This window comes from Pleurodeles waltl, chromosome 8 (genome assembly GCF_031143425.1).
Source record: "Pleurodeles waltl isolate 20211129_DDA chromosome 8, aPleWal1.hap1.20221129, whole genome shotgun sequence".
Classification (NCBI taxonomy): domain Eukaryota; kingdom Metazoa; phylum Chordata; class Amphibia; order Caudata; family Salamandridae; genus Pleurodeles; species Pleurodeles waltl.
In genome coordinates, this window is record NC_090447.1 from 61,798,794 (window position 1) to 61,814,577 (window position 15,784).

Here is a 15,784-nt window from a genome sequence, read left to right on the forward strand (position 1 = left end):
CTCTGGTAGCTTGGCACAAGCAGTCAGGCTTAACTTAGAAGGCAATGTGTAAAGTATTTGTGCAATAAATCATACAATACCACCATATAGCACCACAAAAATACACCACACAGTGTTTAGAAAAATATATAATATTTATCAGGATAATTGTAGGTCAAAACGAATAAAGTTTCAATGTGAAATGGTAGAGATATCACTGAAAAGTGATATAAAGGGGGTCATTCTGACCTCAGCGGTAAAAGGCGCTTACAGCCGGACAGAAGACCGCATAACACCGCCGCGGTAAACCGCCACGGTCATTCTGAACCGCAACTGGCAAACCGCCAAAAACCCGACATCCACAAAAGTCCGCCACACCAAAGGTCAGCGAAAAAATGGCGATGACCAAACCTCCACCGTCACGCCGACAGAAATACGCCCATACCATTCCAACCCACAAATCCACGTGGCGGTCTTTCAAACGTGGTATTCCATTGGCGGTACACACCGCCGCGCTCAAAATACACACACACATAGAAAACTCAGCCACATTGGTCAGTTTGAAATACACACACCTGATACACATACTAACACCACTCCCACACACCCAACACAATATAAAACACACACCCACATCACCCACAAGCCCCTACGACCCGAAATCATTGACGAAGGCTAGAGAGAGAGCACAGAATAGACAATCCCACAACACAGAGGCACACAACACCATCACCCACACAGAATCCACGCACCAAACACCACACACCACCACACGCACCACACTCATCACCACAAACGCCACCCCACACCTCAACCACACCACCCCATGGCACCGCAAAGACACCCCAGGTTCAGTGACGCCGATCTCAGGGTCATGGTGGAGGAAATAGTCCGTGTAGAGCCCCAGCTCTTCGGGGCACAGGTGCAGCACACCAAAATTGCCAGGAAGATGGAGCTATGGAAAAGGATAGTGGACAGGCTTAACGCGGTGGGACAGCATCCACGCAATCGGGAGGACATCAGGAAGAGATGGAACGACCTACGGGGGAAGGTGCGTTCCATGGTATCAAGGCACAACATTGCGGTGCAGAAGACTGGTGGCGGATCCCTACCTACTTCCCCAGAATTTACCGCGTGGGAGGAGGAAGTCTTGCACATCCTGCATCCTGAGGGCCACGCAGGAGTAGGCGGAGGAATGGACTCTGGTAAGTCAAATCTTCACTACTGCTTCCCACCCCACCCCACCTGCATGCCAAATCATACCCCCACACCCACCCCCTCCCCCATCACACCAACCCCTAGCAAAAGGCTCACCATCACAACCCACCCATCCCAACACCAAGCCCTGCATGCGACCACAAAGCATGGACACCCATCACCAAAGCATGCCCACTGCACACACACATCACCCACACAAGCCACCCTCACAAATGCCCCCACAAGGAAATGCCTGCACATGGGTACACGGACACCCACCCATCACACGAAATGCCACACACAGAAGCAATAACCATACCTTTATACCCCTGCAGGACCCGAACGCCACCACACCGCCACGGAGGGTCCAGAGATGTCCATCCCACCCCCAGAAGAGGCCCCCAGCGATGACAGCAGCTCTGTCTCCCTGGAGCCAGACGACCAGCCAGGCCCATCAGGGACCTCTGGACAGTCGGTTCCCCACAGACAGCCACAGGCTACACCAGACCCAACCCCTTCTGGGAACACCAGCACAGCGGGCCCATGCCTCTGTCTCCAGGACACGTAAATCAGCGGTGTGTCCACCACTACAGGGCACCCAGGTTGACCCACCACCCCAACAACAACAGGGACCTGGGGGCAGTGGTAGTGGGCACACCGTCCAGGGGACAGAGGCCCAGGAACACAGGGGAACTGGGAGGGCTGCTGTGCGACAGGGGGGGGACAGGCCCGGGGAACCGACTCTCCAAGAGGCCCTCTCCTCCATCATGGGAGCATACCACCGCTCCTAGGAGACGATGGCGACGGTACTGGCCCGGTTCCAGGAGATCCAGGAACTGCAGGAGGAACGGTACATGGGGTTCAGGGAGGAACTGAGGAACATCGGTTCCGCAATGGGGACCATCGTCGTGGCCCTTACCCAGATCGTCACCACATTGCGGGACCATGTGGCACCCCAAAGGGCCCCTGTCACTAGCCCAGGCCAGGAACAGCCTACCACCTCCGCCGGCGCTAGTGGACAGGAGGCCCCCACACAACGACAGGCCACCAGAACCCCACCTCCTGCAGAAGAAGAACCACCCCGCAAGCGGAACCTGAGATCTCACAAGGAGACAGAGTAGGATTGCAAGACCCCCGCCAGCCTAAGATACCCCCTGATGTAATCCCACTGTCCCACATTGTCACTCTGTCCAACCTTGAACTGCCCCTGCTCCATCCTTCCCCAGGCATATGGACAATGCACCTGTGCGACTGAGAACTGGACTCTGCCATGGACATTACTCCACCCCGACCCATCACCGTTTCCCAATCATGTACCTATATGTAGCACTTAAAATAAATCACTTATTCCACTTTAAAAAACAGGAGTCTGCTTGTATTCTTAACAAATGTATTACACATAACAGTGCAATAATGTCCAGTTACTTTGTGATGACAACATACCAATTTCAATAAGCTTTAGTCCATGGGCAAACAAAGCTGAAGTCAGGCAGTGGGTCATACAGCTCTGAAAAGGGAAGGGAAAGTCACAAATCAGTTAACAGGAACTGGGGGGAAACACAGACAGTGGAGACGCATGAGGCCTTAAGTAAATGTAAAATGGGGTGGCTGATTCTTACCTGTGTGCTACTGAAAGTACTGTTGTATGACTGTCTCCCTGTTGTTCGTGTCGTCCCCGTCGTCTCCTCCTCTTCACTCTCCACAGGCTCCACAGCTGCTACAACACCACCATCTGGATCATCCTCCTGCCGAAAAGGCACCTGGCGTCGCAATGCAAGATTGTGAAGCATACAGCAGGCCACGATGATCTGGCACACCTTCTTTGGTGAGATCCCCCTGTCATATGCAGGCACCTAAACCTGGCCTTCAGGACCCCGAAGGTCCTTTCTATGATCCTCCTAGATCGCCCATGGGCCTCATTGTACCGTTCCTCTGCCCTGGTCCCGGGATTCCTCACTGGGGTCAGTAACCACGACAGGTTGAGGTAACCAGAGTCACCAATTAGCCACACACGGTGTCTCTGTAGCTGTTCCATCACATAAGGGATGCTGCTATTTCGCATGACATACGCGCCATGCACTGACCCAAGGAACTTGGCATTTACATGGGAGATGTACTGGCCAGCCAAACAGACCACCTGGACATTCATCGAATGATAACTTTTTCTGTTTCGGTACACCTGCTCACTTTCTTTGGGGGGAACCAAAGCCACATGGGTCCCATCAATGGCACCAATGATGTTGGGGATATGTCCAAGGGCATAGAAATCACCCTTCACTGTAGCCAAATCGCCCACCTCAGGGAAAATAATGTAGCTCCGCATGTATTTCATCAGGGCAGACAACACTCTGGACAAAACCTTAGAAAACATAGGCTGAGACATCCCAGATGATATGGCCACTGTTGTCTGAAAAAACCCACTTGCCAAAAAATGGAGTACTGACAGAACCTGCACCAGAGGGGGAATCCCTGTGGGTTGGCGGATGGGGGACATCAGGTCTGGTTGCAGCTGGGCACATAGTTCATGTATAGTTGCTCTGTGAAGCCGGTATGTAAGTATGATATGTCGTTCTTCCATTGTCGACAGGTCCACCAGCGGTCGGTACACGGGAGGATTCATCCTTCTCCTCGCAAGTCCCAGCGGACGGTGCCTAGGAAGGACAACATGGAGCACACAGTCAAGCAACCCACAGGTTCGTTCACACAGCTTGCACAGTACACGAATCGCTATGCATTGAATGGCTTGTATGAGTGGCAATGCAAGGCCTAGGCCTGTGTGACGCAGTAGAAATCATGCCATGTGGGCCCTTGAAATGGCGGCTGCCTGACCTGTGAAGTGTGACAGTGGGATGTGAGGTCACTGCGCTGGCGTGGCACACCGTGGCGGTAGGCGGTCGAAGACCGCGGCGCAAAGCAGCATTGGTTAACATTGAACCCTATGGGTCTCAGGAGCCAATGACGATGTGCGCCGGCGGTCGCGGTACGCACCGCCGCGGTACGCACCGCCGCGGGCGTGACCGCCATTTTCTATCTGATTAATCACTCGAGACCTGATCATCCACAGGAGAGGACCTATACTGCAAGTGCTGCTGTGACCTCGGTCTGGGAGATACAATGGCTGCTGCGACTGGGGAAAGGGCCCCTGCCTTCACTTCCGAAGAATTGGAGAAACTTGTTGATGGGGTCCTCCCCCAGTATGCGCTACTCTGTGGTCCTCCAGACCAACAGGTTAGTACACAGGGTGCACGTTGAATGGGCTATGCCTGTGTTGAGTGGAGTGTATGTAAGATGGTGGGGAGGGGAGCGAATGAGGAGTGCAACGCACGAAAGATGAGAACATGTGCCACATGGCAAGGTTGGGGAGGGTGGGGGCACTCACATTGACCAGGCAGAAAACTGATGCGATTTCCTTTACCACCCTGTACATGTCACATAGGTCAGAGCCCATCAGAAGATCGACATTTGGCGTGCCATCGCCAAGGACGTCCGGGCCCTGGGGGTCCACAACAGACGGGGCACCCACTGCCGAAAGAGGTGGGAGGACATCCGCTCCGGGACCAGAAAGACCGCTGAGTCTCTGCTGGGGATGGCCTCCCAACGTAGGAGGGTGCCAGCCGCCAATTAACCCCCCTGATGTCCCGGATCCTGGCGGTGGCCTACCCCGATTTGGATGGGCGCGTGAGGACATCACAGCAGACACAAGGGGGTGAGTATCAGCACATTCTGCTATCTTTGCGCGCAGTGAAGGTGTCTGGGTGGGGGAGGAGGGCTGTGGCTATCTCCAGGCCAGGGCGCATTCTGTAGGCTAGGCCCCTCTGTTAGACACGGCCCTGTGCCCCCGCCCCCCACCTCTGTAGGGTGCCAAGTACAGCTATCCATGGTCCGGCCTCACCCATGTGTGCATTTGTCGTCCATAGACCTGTAGGCCTAGTCACAATAACTGAGTAGTGTACCCCCATTGCGCGGCCTAGTTCAGGGGGCTTCTGTGTCTGTCCTCTCCGACAACGGTGTTGCCAATGCATGCACTCAACCTGTCTTCATTTCTACCCCCCCCCTTTTCTTTGACTTCCTGTTCATGTGTGCATTAGCATCATCAGGCGGAGGAGAAGTGGCATCGGCGCACGAGGGAGCTGCATCTCACATGGCCCCGGAGGGCCATACAACAGACTCCGAGTACACCAGTGAGACGGAGGGCGAGTGGAGCTCCACAACGGGGACCCGTGGAGACGTCAGCGACACCGACACGTCCTCGGAAGGGAGCTCCCTAGCGGTGGCGGCTACATCCATGCCCACCGCCACAACAGGTACAGCCGCCACCCAGCGCACCAGCCCCGCCCTCCCAGCAGCCCCTCAGCCTTCGCTCCGTGCCTGCTCGCCCAGGAAGGCGGGCATCTCCTTCGCCCCAGGCACCTCAGGCCCTGCCCCAGTTACCCCTGCTGCCCCCAGTTAGGAGGTCATTGACCTCCTCAGGACACTCATTGTTGGGCAGTCTACCCTTTTGAATGCCATCCAGGGTGTAGAAAGGGAGGTGCATCGGAACAATGCATACCTGGAGGGCATTCATTCGGGTCAGGCTGCCCATCAGCGATCGTTCAACGCTCTGGCCTCAGCACTGACAGCAGCCATTGTCCCTGTCTCCAGCCTCCCTCTTTTGACTCCCTCCACCCAGTCCCAGTCTCCTGTTCCTCTGCCTATCCCATCCACACCATCAGACCAGCCTGCACACACCTCTACACCCAAGGGCAGCTCATCCAGACATAAGCACCACAGATCACACAAGCATTCACCCAAGCAACATCCAGATGCAGACATGCCAACAGTCACTACCACCTCTGTGTCCCCCACCTCCTCATCTCCCTCCTCCCTCCCTGTGACGTCTCCACTCACACCTGCATGCACACCACCATCAGCCAGTACTTCCATCACCAGCACACCCTCCATTACAGTCCGCACACGTGCAGTCACCACCCCCACTGCCATTTACATGTCCCCTGTGTCCTCTCCCAGTGTGTCTGTCACCCCCTCTTCCAAAGCACACAAACGCAGGCAGCCACCCACCCAACAGCCATCCACCTCACGACAGCGTCTGTCACAGGCACCTGCACCCAAAGACAGCACACTTGACTCTCCTACAACCATATCCTCTTCCTCCACTCCCAAACCCACTACACCTACCCGTCCCTGTCCTTCCAAAGTCCTTTTCCTTTCCAACCTTGAGCTCGTTCCAATCACTGACCCACCCCCTCCATCTGGTAAGAGTAAAAAAAGCACCTCAGCCACCACCAGCCCTGCATCTACTGTGACCAAAGTGCAGGGCTATTGGAGTCCACCAGATCCTAGGGCAGGAACATCGTCCAGCAGCAAGGGGACAGCCAGCCCACCACCTGGGAAGAGGACAAAAAAGAAAAAGGCCCAGCGCGACAAGACTGAGACGGCTGCCACCAAGGACAGTAGCCTTGCCCCGTCACCTGCCACATCATCCAAGGGAGGCAAGGGCCACAGAGCTTCAGCGAAGGAGGGCAAGGGCAGCAGGGCGGAGAAGTCAGGCAGCAGGCGAGCTGCCCAGGAGGGCCCCACCAGCCCCATTCCGGGTGTGACGGACGACACCCACGGGCCCAGGACCCCATCACAGGAGGGCGCAGCGACCGCAAGTTCGGATGGTGAATGAGCGGGAAGTCTTGCCCAGGTCTGGCTCCCTAGACACACAGGACAAGCACCGCTGAACAGGGCCCCGCCGGGAGGAGCACCGCTGAACAGGGCCCCGCCGGGAGGAGCACCGCTGAACAGGGCCCCGCCGGGAGGAGCACCGATGAACGGGCCCCGCCGGGACAAGAACCGCTGAACGGGCCCCGCCGGGAGGAGCACCGCTGAACAGGGCCCTGCCGGGAGGAGCACCGCTGAACAGGGCCCCGCCGGGACAAGAACCGCTGAACGGGCCCCGCCGGGAGGAGCACCGCTGAACAGGGCCCCGCTGGGACAAGCACTGCTGAACGGGCCCCGCCGGGAGGAGCACCGCTGAACAGGGCCCCGCCGGGAGGAACACCGCTGAACAGGGCCCCGCAGGGACAAGAACCGCTGAACGGGCCCCGCCGGGAGGAGCACCGCTGAACGGGCCCGCCGGGACAAGCACCGCTGAACAGGGGCCCTTCCTGTCAAGCATCGCTTCGCTGGGCCCTTCCTGTCAAGCACCGCTCCGCTGGGCCCTTCATCTCAAGCACCGCTCCGCTGGGCCCTTCATCTCAAGCACCGCTCCGCTGGGCCCTTCATCTCAAGCACCGCTCCGCTGGGCCCTTCATCTCAAGCACCGCTCCGCTGGGCCCTTCCTGTCAAGCACCGCTCCGCTGGGCCCTTCCTGTCAAGCACCACTCCGCTGGGCCCTTCATCTCAAGCACCGCTCCGCTGGGCCCTTCATCTCAAGCATAACTCCGCTGGGCCCTTCATCTCAAGCACCGCTCTGCTGGGCCCTTCCTGTCAAGCACCGCTACGCTGGGCCCTTCCTGTCAAGCACCGCTCCGCTGGGCCCTTCCTGTCAAGCACCGCTCCGCTGGGCAACGCCGTCTCAAGCACCGCTGGCCCATTGACAGTGCCGGTTCTGTGTCGAGCAGGGCTTCACGAAGCACTCTGGGCACCATGCCTCCTCCATTAACAGTGGAGTCGGTAATCCATCTGATGGACTGTGGCTTGGCACTTCCCAGGATGGAACAGTGGGCAAGCCACACACTGTAGAGACTTGAGAGACTGTGGCTTTGCACTCCCCAGGATGGCACAGTGGGCAACCCACCCACTGTAGAGACTTGTGAGACTGTGGCTTTGCACTCCCCAGGATGGGACAGTGGGCATGGAGGCCCCTCGTGGATCTGGCGTCGTGGACTCATGTGGCTGAGGTGCCCCCCCTTCCCTTCCCCCTGAGGTGCCTGTAGTTTTATCATCTGATGCCCCAGCAGTGTTCTCTCCAATGGTATCTGGTCTCCTGTGTGGGCTTTGCCCATGTGTTTGTGCACATTGGCCCACGGACTATGGAACTTTGACGGAATGTGCAGGACTTTTTGCCTATGTATATATTGTTGAATATGTTCATTCCTTATTTTTGCATCTTTTATATGGCATATTTCCCATACCTTCAATGGAGCTATTTATACATATATTTTATAGATCATTTTAATTGTGTCTTTGCATTATTCCGGGGGGTTTGTGTGGTGTCACTCTGACTTGTTGCTCGGCATTGGGGTGTAGGTATTTGTGGTGGGGGGTGGGTGTATGGCGCATGTGTGTGCCCGTAAGCTTTCCTCCTCCCCCCTCGCCTGTGTGGTAGGTGCAGTACTCACCGTTGTCGTCTGCTCCGGCGTTCGTACTCCTGGTAGATGAACAGGTAGACAATAGCTGGTAGGATGTGTAATTCGGGTTCCATGCTGTCCTCCTTCCTCGTGGAGTGTGTATAGGTGAGCGTTTTCCAGTTCGTAGTCTGTTTCCGCCGTGTTTTTATCGGCGGGCCTCCCGCCCCGGAAAAGGTGGCGGATTGGTGAGTTGTGATAGGGTGGGCGGTACATTGTCTGCCGCCTGCCTGTTGGCGGTGACCGCCGCGCTGCTTGTCTGTCCCGCCGTGGCGGTCGGAGTGTTAAAGTGGCGGGCTGTGTTGGCGGTTCCCGCCAGGGTCAGAATTCCATTTGTTTGACCGCCTGCCTGTTGGCGGGTTGGCCGCCGCTTTATCACCGACCGCCAGGGTCAGAATGACCCCCAAAGTGTCTTAAGTCTTTAAAAAGCAAACAAAGGACAAAGGGGGTCATTCTGACCACCTCCCTTTCTACACCCTGGATGGCATTCAAAAGGGTAGACTGCCCAACAATGATGGTCCTGAGGAGGTCAATGACCTCCTCACTGAGGGCAGCAGGGGTAACTGGGGCAGGGCCTGAGGTGCCTGGGGCAAAGGAGATGCCCGCCTTCCTGGGCGAGCGGGCACGGAGCGAAGGCTGAGGGGCTGCTGGGAGGGCGGGGCTGGTGCACTGGGTGGCGGCTGTACCTGTTGTGGCGGTGGGCACGGATGTTGCCGCCACCGCAAGGGAGCTCCTTCCGAGGACGTGTCGGTGTCACTGACGTCTCCACGGGTCCCCGTTGTGGAGCTCCACTCGCCCTCCGTCTCACTGGTGTACTCGGAGTCTGTTGCATGGCCCTCCGGGGCCATGTGAGATGCAGCTCCCTCGTGCGCCGATGCCACTTCTCCTCCGCCTGATGATGCTAATGCACACATGAACAGGAAGACAAAGAAAATGGGGGGGTGGAAATGAAGACAGGTTGAGTGCATGCATTGGCAACACCGTTGTCGGAGAGGACAGACACAGAAGCCCCCTGCACTAGGCCGCGCAATCGGGGTACACTACTCAGTTATTGTGACTAGGCCTACAGGTCTATGGACGACAAATGCACACATGGGTGAGGCCGGACCATGGATAGCTGTACTTGGCACCCTACAGAGGTGGGGGGCGGGGGCACAGGGTCATGCCTAACGGAGGGTCCTAGCCTACAGAATGCGCCCTGGCCTAGAGATAGCCACAGCCCTCCTCCCCCACCCAGACACCTTCACTGCGCGCAAAGATAGCAGAATGTGCTGATACTCACCCCCTTGTGTCTGCTGTGATGTCCTCACGCGCCCATCCAAATCGGGGTAGGTCACCGCCAGGATCCGGGACATCAGGGGGGTCAATTGGTGGCTGGCACCCCTCCTACGTTGGGAGGCCATCCCCAGCAGAGACTCGGTGGTCTTTCTGATCCCGCGGCGGATGTCCTCCCACCTCTTTCGGCAGTGGGTGCCCCGTCTGTTGTGGACCCCCAGGGCCCGGACGTCCTTGGTGATGGCACGCCAAATGTCGATCTTCTGATGGGCGCTGACCTATGTGACATGTACAGGGTGGTAAAGGAAATCTCATCACTTTTCTGCCTGGTCAATGTGAGTGGCCCCCCCCCTCCCCAACCTTGCCATGTGGCACATGCTCTCATCTTTCGTGCGTTGCACTCCTCATTCGCTCCCCTCCCGGTCCTCTCCTGTGGATGATCAGGTCTCGAGTGATTAATCAGATAGAAAATGGCGGTCACGCCCGCGGCGGATTCGTACCGCCGCAGTGCGTACCGCGACCACAGACGCCCATCCTCATTGGCTACTGAAACCCATAGGGTGCAATGTTAACCAATGCGGCTTAGCACCACGGTCTTCGACCGCCACGGTGTGCCACGCCAGCGCATTGACCTCACATCCCACTGTCACACTTCACAGGTCAGGCAGCCGCCATTTCAAGGTCCCACATGGCTGAATTTCTACTGCGTCACACAGGCCTAGGCCTTGCATTGCCACTCATACAAGCCTTTCAATGCATAGCGATTTCTGTACTGTGCAGCTGTGTGAACGAACCTGTGGGTTGCTTGACTCTGTGCTCCATGTTGTCCTTCCTAGGCACCGTCCGCTGGGACTTGCGAGGAGAAGGAGGAATTCTCCCGTGTACCGACCGATGGTGGACCTGTCGACAATGGAAGAACGACATATCATACTTACATACAGGCTTGACAGAGCAACTATACATGAACTATGTGCCCAGCTGGAGCCAGACCTGATGTCCCCCATCCGCCAACCCACAGGAATTCCCCCTCTGGTGCAGGTTCTGTCAGTACTCCATTTTTTGGCAAGTGGGTCTTTTCAGACAACAGTGGCCATATCATCTGGGATGTCTCAGCCTATGTTTTCTAAGGTTTTGTCCAGAGTGTTGTCTGCCCTGATGAAATACATGCGGAGCTACATTATTTTCCCTGAGGTGGGCGATTTGGCTACAGTGAAGGGTGATTTCTATGCCCTTGGACATATCCCCAACATCATTGGTGCCATTGATGGGACCCATGTGGCTTTGGTTCCCCCCAAAGAAAGTGAGCAGGTGTACAGAAACAGAAAAAGTTATCATTCAATGAATGTCCAGGTGGTCTGTTTGGCTGACCAGTACATCTCCCATGTAAATGCCAAGTTCCCTGGGTCAGTGCATGACGCGTATGTCATGCGAAATAGCAGCATCCCTTATGTGATGGAACAGCTACAGAGACACCGTGTGTGGCTAATTGGTGACTCTGGTTACCCCAACCTGTCGTGGCTACTGACCCCAGTGAGGAATCCCGGACCAGGGCAGAGGAACGGTACAATGAGGCCCATGGGCGAACTAGGAGGATCATAGAAAAGACCTTCGGGGTCCTGAAGGCCAGGTTTAGGTGCCTGCATATGACAGGGGGATCCCTAATGTACTCACCAAAGAAAGTGTGCCATATCATCGTGGCCTGCTGTATGCTTCACAATCTTGCTTTGCGACGCCAGGTGCCTTTTCTGCAGGAGGATGGTCCAGATGGTGGTGTTGTAGCAGCTGTGGATCCTGTGGACAGTGAAGAGGAGGAAGACGACGGGGACAACACGGACAACAGGGATACAGTCATACAACAATATTTTCAGTAGCACACAGGTAAGAATCACCCACGCCATTTTACATTTACTTAAGGCCTCATGCGTCTCCACTGTCTGTGTTTCCCCCCAGTTCCTGTTAACTGATTTGTGACTTTCCCTTCCCTTTTCAGAGCTGTATGACCCACTGCGTGACTTCTGCTTTGTTTGCCCATGGACTAAAGCTTATTGAAATTGGTATGTTGTCATCACAAAGTAACTGGACATTATTGCACCGTTATGTGTAATCCATTTGTTAAGAATACAAGTAGACTCCTGTTATTTTAAGTGCAATAAGTGATTTATTTTAAGTGCTACATATAGGTACATGATTGTAAAACGGTAATGGGTGGGGGTGGAGTAATGTCCATGGCAGAGTCCAGTTCTCAGTCGCACAGGTGCATTGTCCATATGCCTGTGGAAGGATGGAGCAGGGGCAGTTAATGGTTGGACAGGGTGACAATGTGGGACAGTGGGATGACATCAGGGGGTATCTTATGCTGGCGGGGGTCTTGCAATCCTACTCTGTCTTCATGTGAGATCTCAGGTTCCGCTTGCGGGGTGGTTCTTCTTCTGCAGGAGGTGGAGTTCTGGTGGCCTGTTGTTGTGTGGGGGCCTCCTGTCCACTAGCGCCGGCGGAGGTGGTAGGCTGTTCCTGGCCTGGGCTAGTGACAGGGGCCCTTTGGGGTGCCACATGGTCCCGCAATGTGGTGACTATCTGGTTAAGGGCCACGACGATGGTCCCCATTGCGGAACCGATGTTCCTCAGTTCCTCTCTGAACCCCATGTACCGTTCCTCCTGCAGTGCCTGGATCTCCTGGAACCTGGCCAGTACCGTCGCCATCGTCTCCTGGGAGTGGTGGTAAGCTCCCATGATGGAGGAGAGGGCCTCTTGGAGAGTCGGTTCCCTGGGCCTGTACCCCCCCTGTCGCACAGCGGCCCTCCCAGTTCCCCTGTGTTCCTGGGCCTCTGTCCCCTGGACGGTGTGCCCACTACCACTGCCCCCAGGTCCCTGTTGTTGTTGGGGTGGTGGGTCAACCTGGGTGCCCTGTAGTGGTGGACACACCGCTGATTGACGTGTCCTGGAGACAGAGGCATGGGCCCGCTGGGTGGGAGCTGTGCTGGTGTTCCCAGAGGGGGTTGGGTCTGGTGTAGCCTGTGGCTGTCTGTGGGGAACCGACTGTCCAGAGGTCCCTGATGGGCCGGGCTGGTCATCTGGGTCCAGGGAGACAGAGCTGCTGTCATCGCTGGGGGCCTCTTCTGGGGGTGGGATGGACATCTCTGGACCCTCCGGGGGTGGTGTGGTGGCGTTTGGGTCCTGCAGGGGTATAAAGGTATGGTTATTGCTTCTGTGTGTGGCATTTCGTGTGATGGGTGGGTGTCCGTGTACCCAAGTCCAGGCATTCCCTTGTGGGGGCTTTTGTGAGGGTGGCTTGTGGGGGTGATGTGTGTGTGCAGTGGGCATGCTTTGGTGATGGGTGTCCATGCTTTGTGGTCGCATGCAGGGCTTGGTGTTGGGATGGGTGGGTTGTGATGGTGAGCCATTTGCAAGGAGTTGGTGTGATGGGGGTGGGGGTGAGGGTGGGGGTATGATTTGGCATGCAGGTGGGGTGGGGGTGGGAAGCAGTAGTGAAAATTTGACTTACCAGAGTCCATTCCTCCGCCTACTCCTGCGAGGCCCTCAGGATGCAGGATGTGCAAGACTTCCTCCTCCCATGCTGTAAATTCTGGGGGAGTAGGTGGGGGTCCGCCGCCAGTCTTCTGCACCGCAATGTTGTGCCTTGATACCATGGAACGCACCTTCCCCCGTAGGTCGTTCCAGCGCTTCCTTATGTCATCCCGATTGCGTGGATGCTGTCCCACCGCGTTGACCCTGTCCACTATCCTTTGCCATAGCTCCATCTTCCTGGCAATTGTGGTGTGCTGCACCTGTGCCCCGAAGAGCTGGGGCTCTACACGGACTATTTCCTCCACCATGACCCTGAGTTCTGCGTCAGTGAACCTGGGGTGTCTTTGGGGTGCCATGGGGTGGTGTGGATGTGGTGTGGGGTGGCGTTTGTGGTGATGAGTGTGGTGCGTGTGGTGGTGTGTGGTGTTTGGTGCGTGGATTCTGTGTGGGTGATGGTGTTGTGTGCCTCTGTGTTGTGGGATTGTCTATTCTGTGCTCTCTCTCTAGCCTTCGTCAATAATTTCGGGTTGTAGGGGTTTGTGGGTGATGTGGGTGTGTGTTTTATATTGTGTTGGGTGTGTGGGAGTGGTGTTAGTATGTGTATCAGGTGTGTGTGTTTCAAACTGACCAATGTGGCTGAGTTTTCTATGTGTTTGTGTATTTTGACCGCAGCGGTGTGTACCGCCAATGGAATACCGCGTTTGAAAGACCACCGCGTGGATTTGTGGGGCGGAATGGTATGGGCGTATTTCTGTTGGCGTGACGGTGGAGGTTTGGTCATCGCCATTTTTTCGCTGACCTTTGGTGTGGCGGACTTTTGTGGATGTCGGGTTTTTGGCGGTTTGCAAGTTGCGGGTCAGAATGACCGTGGTGGTTTACCGCGGCGGTGTTATGGCGGTCTTCTGACCGGCGGTAAGCGCCTTTTACCGCCGAGGTCAGAATGACCCCCAAAGTCCTTTCAAGCACAAAGTACCTGTTTTGGAGTGGAAAATCTCCTCAGAGGGCCACAGAAGAAGAGATACGTGGAAAAAGGGTGTGTGCGTCGATTTCTCCCCAGCACACACGGACTCGCGTCGTTATTTTTCACACGGGGAAGTCGTGCGTCGTTTTCCGGCAAGCGGACAGTCTCTTTCTGTGGATCGCGGGGATTACCAGATGTCCCGGGTCTGTGCGTGGATTTTCCTGCTTGTTTTCCGGCTGCGCGTCGTTCTGCGGGGCTGCGCGTCAAAATTTTTATCTCACGGCAGGCGTCGCGTCGATTTCTCCTCTGGAGGTCGGGCGGCGTTGTTCTTGCGAAGCCGTGCGTCGAAGTTCAGGTCGTCCTGAAGGCGTTGTGTCGATCAGCGTCGGTGTGCGGCGTTTTTCTCGCCTCGGAACAAGCTGTGCGTCGAAAATTTCGGCACACAGAGCTTCCAAGTGAAAAAGAGAAGTGTTTTGGGTCCTGAGACTTCATGGAACAGGAGGCAAGCTCTATCCAAGCCCTTGGAGAGCACTTTCACAGCCAGACAAGAGTTCAGCAAGGCAGCAGGCCAACAGCAAGGCAGCAGTCCTTTGTAGAAAGCAGACAGGTGAGTCCTTTGAGCAGCCAGGCAGTTCTTCTTGGCAGGATGTAGTTTCTGGTTCAGGTTTCTTCTCCAGCAAGTGTCTGATGAGGTAGGGCAGAGTCCCTGTTTTATACCCAAATGGGCCTTTGAAGTGGGGGAGACTTCAAAGAGTGGCTAGGACGTGCACCAGGTCCCCTTTCAGTTCAATCCTGTCTGCCAGGGTCCCAGTAGGGGGTGTGGCAGTCCTTTGTGTGAGAGCAGGCCCTCCACCCTCCCAGCCCAGGAAGACCCATTCAAAATGCAGATGTATGCAAGTGAGGCTGAGTGCCCTGTGTTTGGGGTGTGTCTGAGTGAATGCACAAGGAGCTGTCAACTAAGCCCAGCCAGACGTGGATTGTAAGGCACAGAAAGATTTAAGTGCAAAGAAATGCTCACTTTCTAAAAGTGACATTTCTTGAATAGTAATATTAAATCCAACTTCACCAATCAGCAGGATTTTATATTACCATTCTGCCCATACTAAATATAACCTTCCTACTCCTTTCAGATCAGCAGCTACCACTTCAATACTGTATGAGGGCAGCCCCAATGTTAGCCTATGAAGGGAGCAGGCCTCACAGTAGTGCAAAAACGAATTTAGGAGTTTTACACTACCAGGACATGTAAACTACACAGGTACATGTCCTGCCTTTCACCCACACAGCACCCTTCTCTAGGGGTTACCTAGGGCACACATTAGAGGTGACTTATATGTGGAGAAAGGGGAGGTTTAGGCTTGGCAAGTACTTTTAAATGCCAAGTCGAGGTGACAGTGGAACTGCACACACAGGCCTTGCAGTGGCAGACCTGAGACAAGGAAAAGGGGCTACTTAAGTGGTTGGCACAACCAGTGCTGCAGGCCCACTAGTAGCATTTAATCTACAGGTCCTAGGC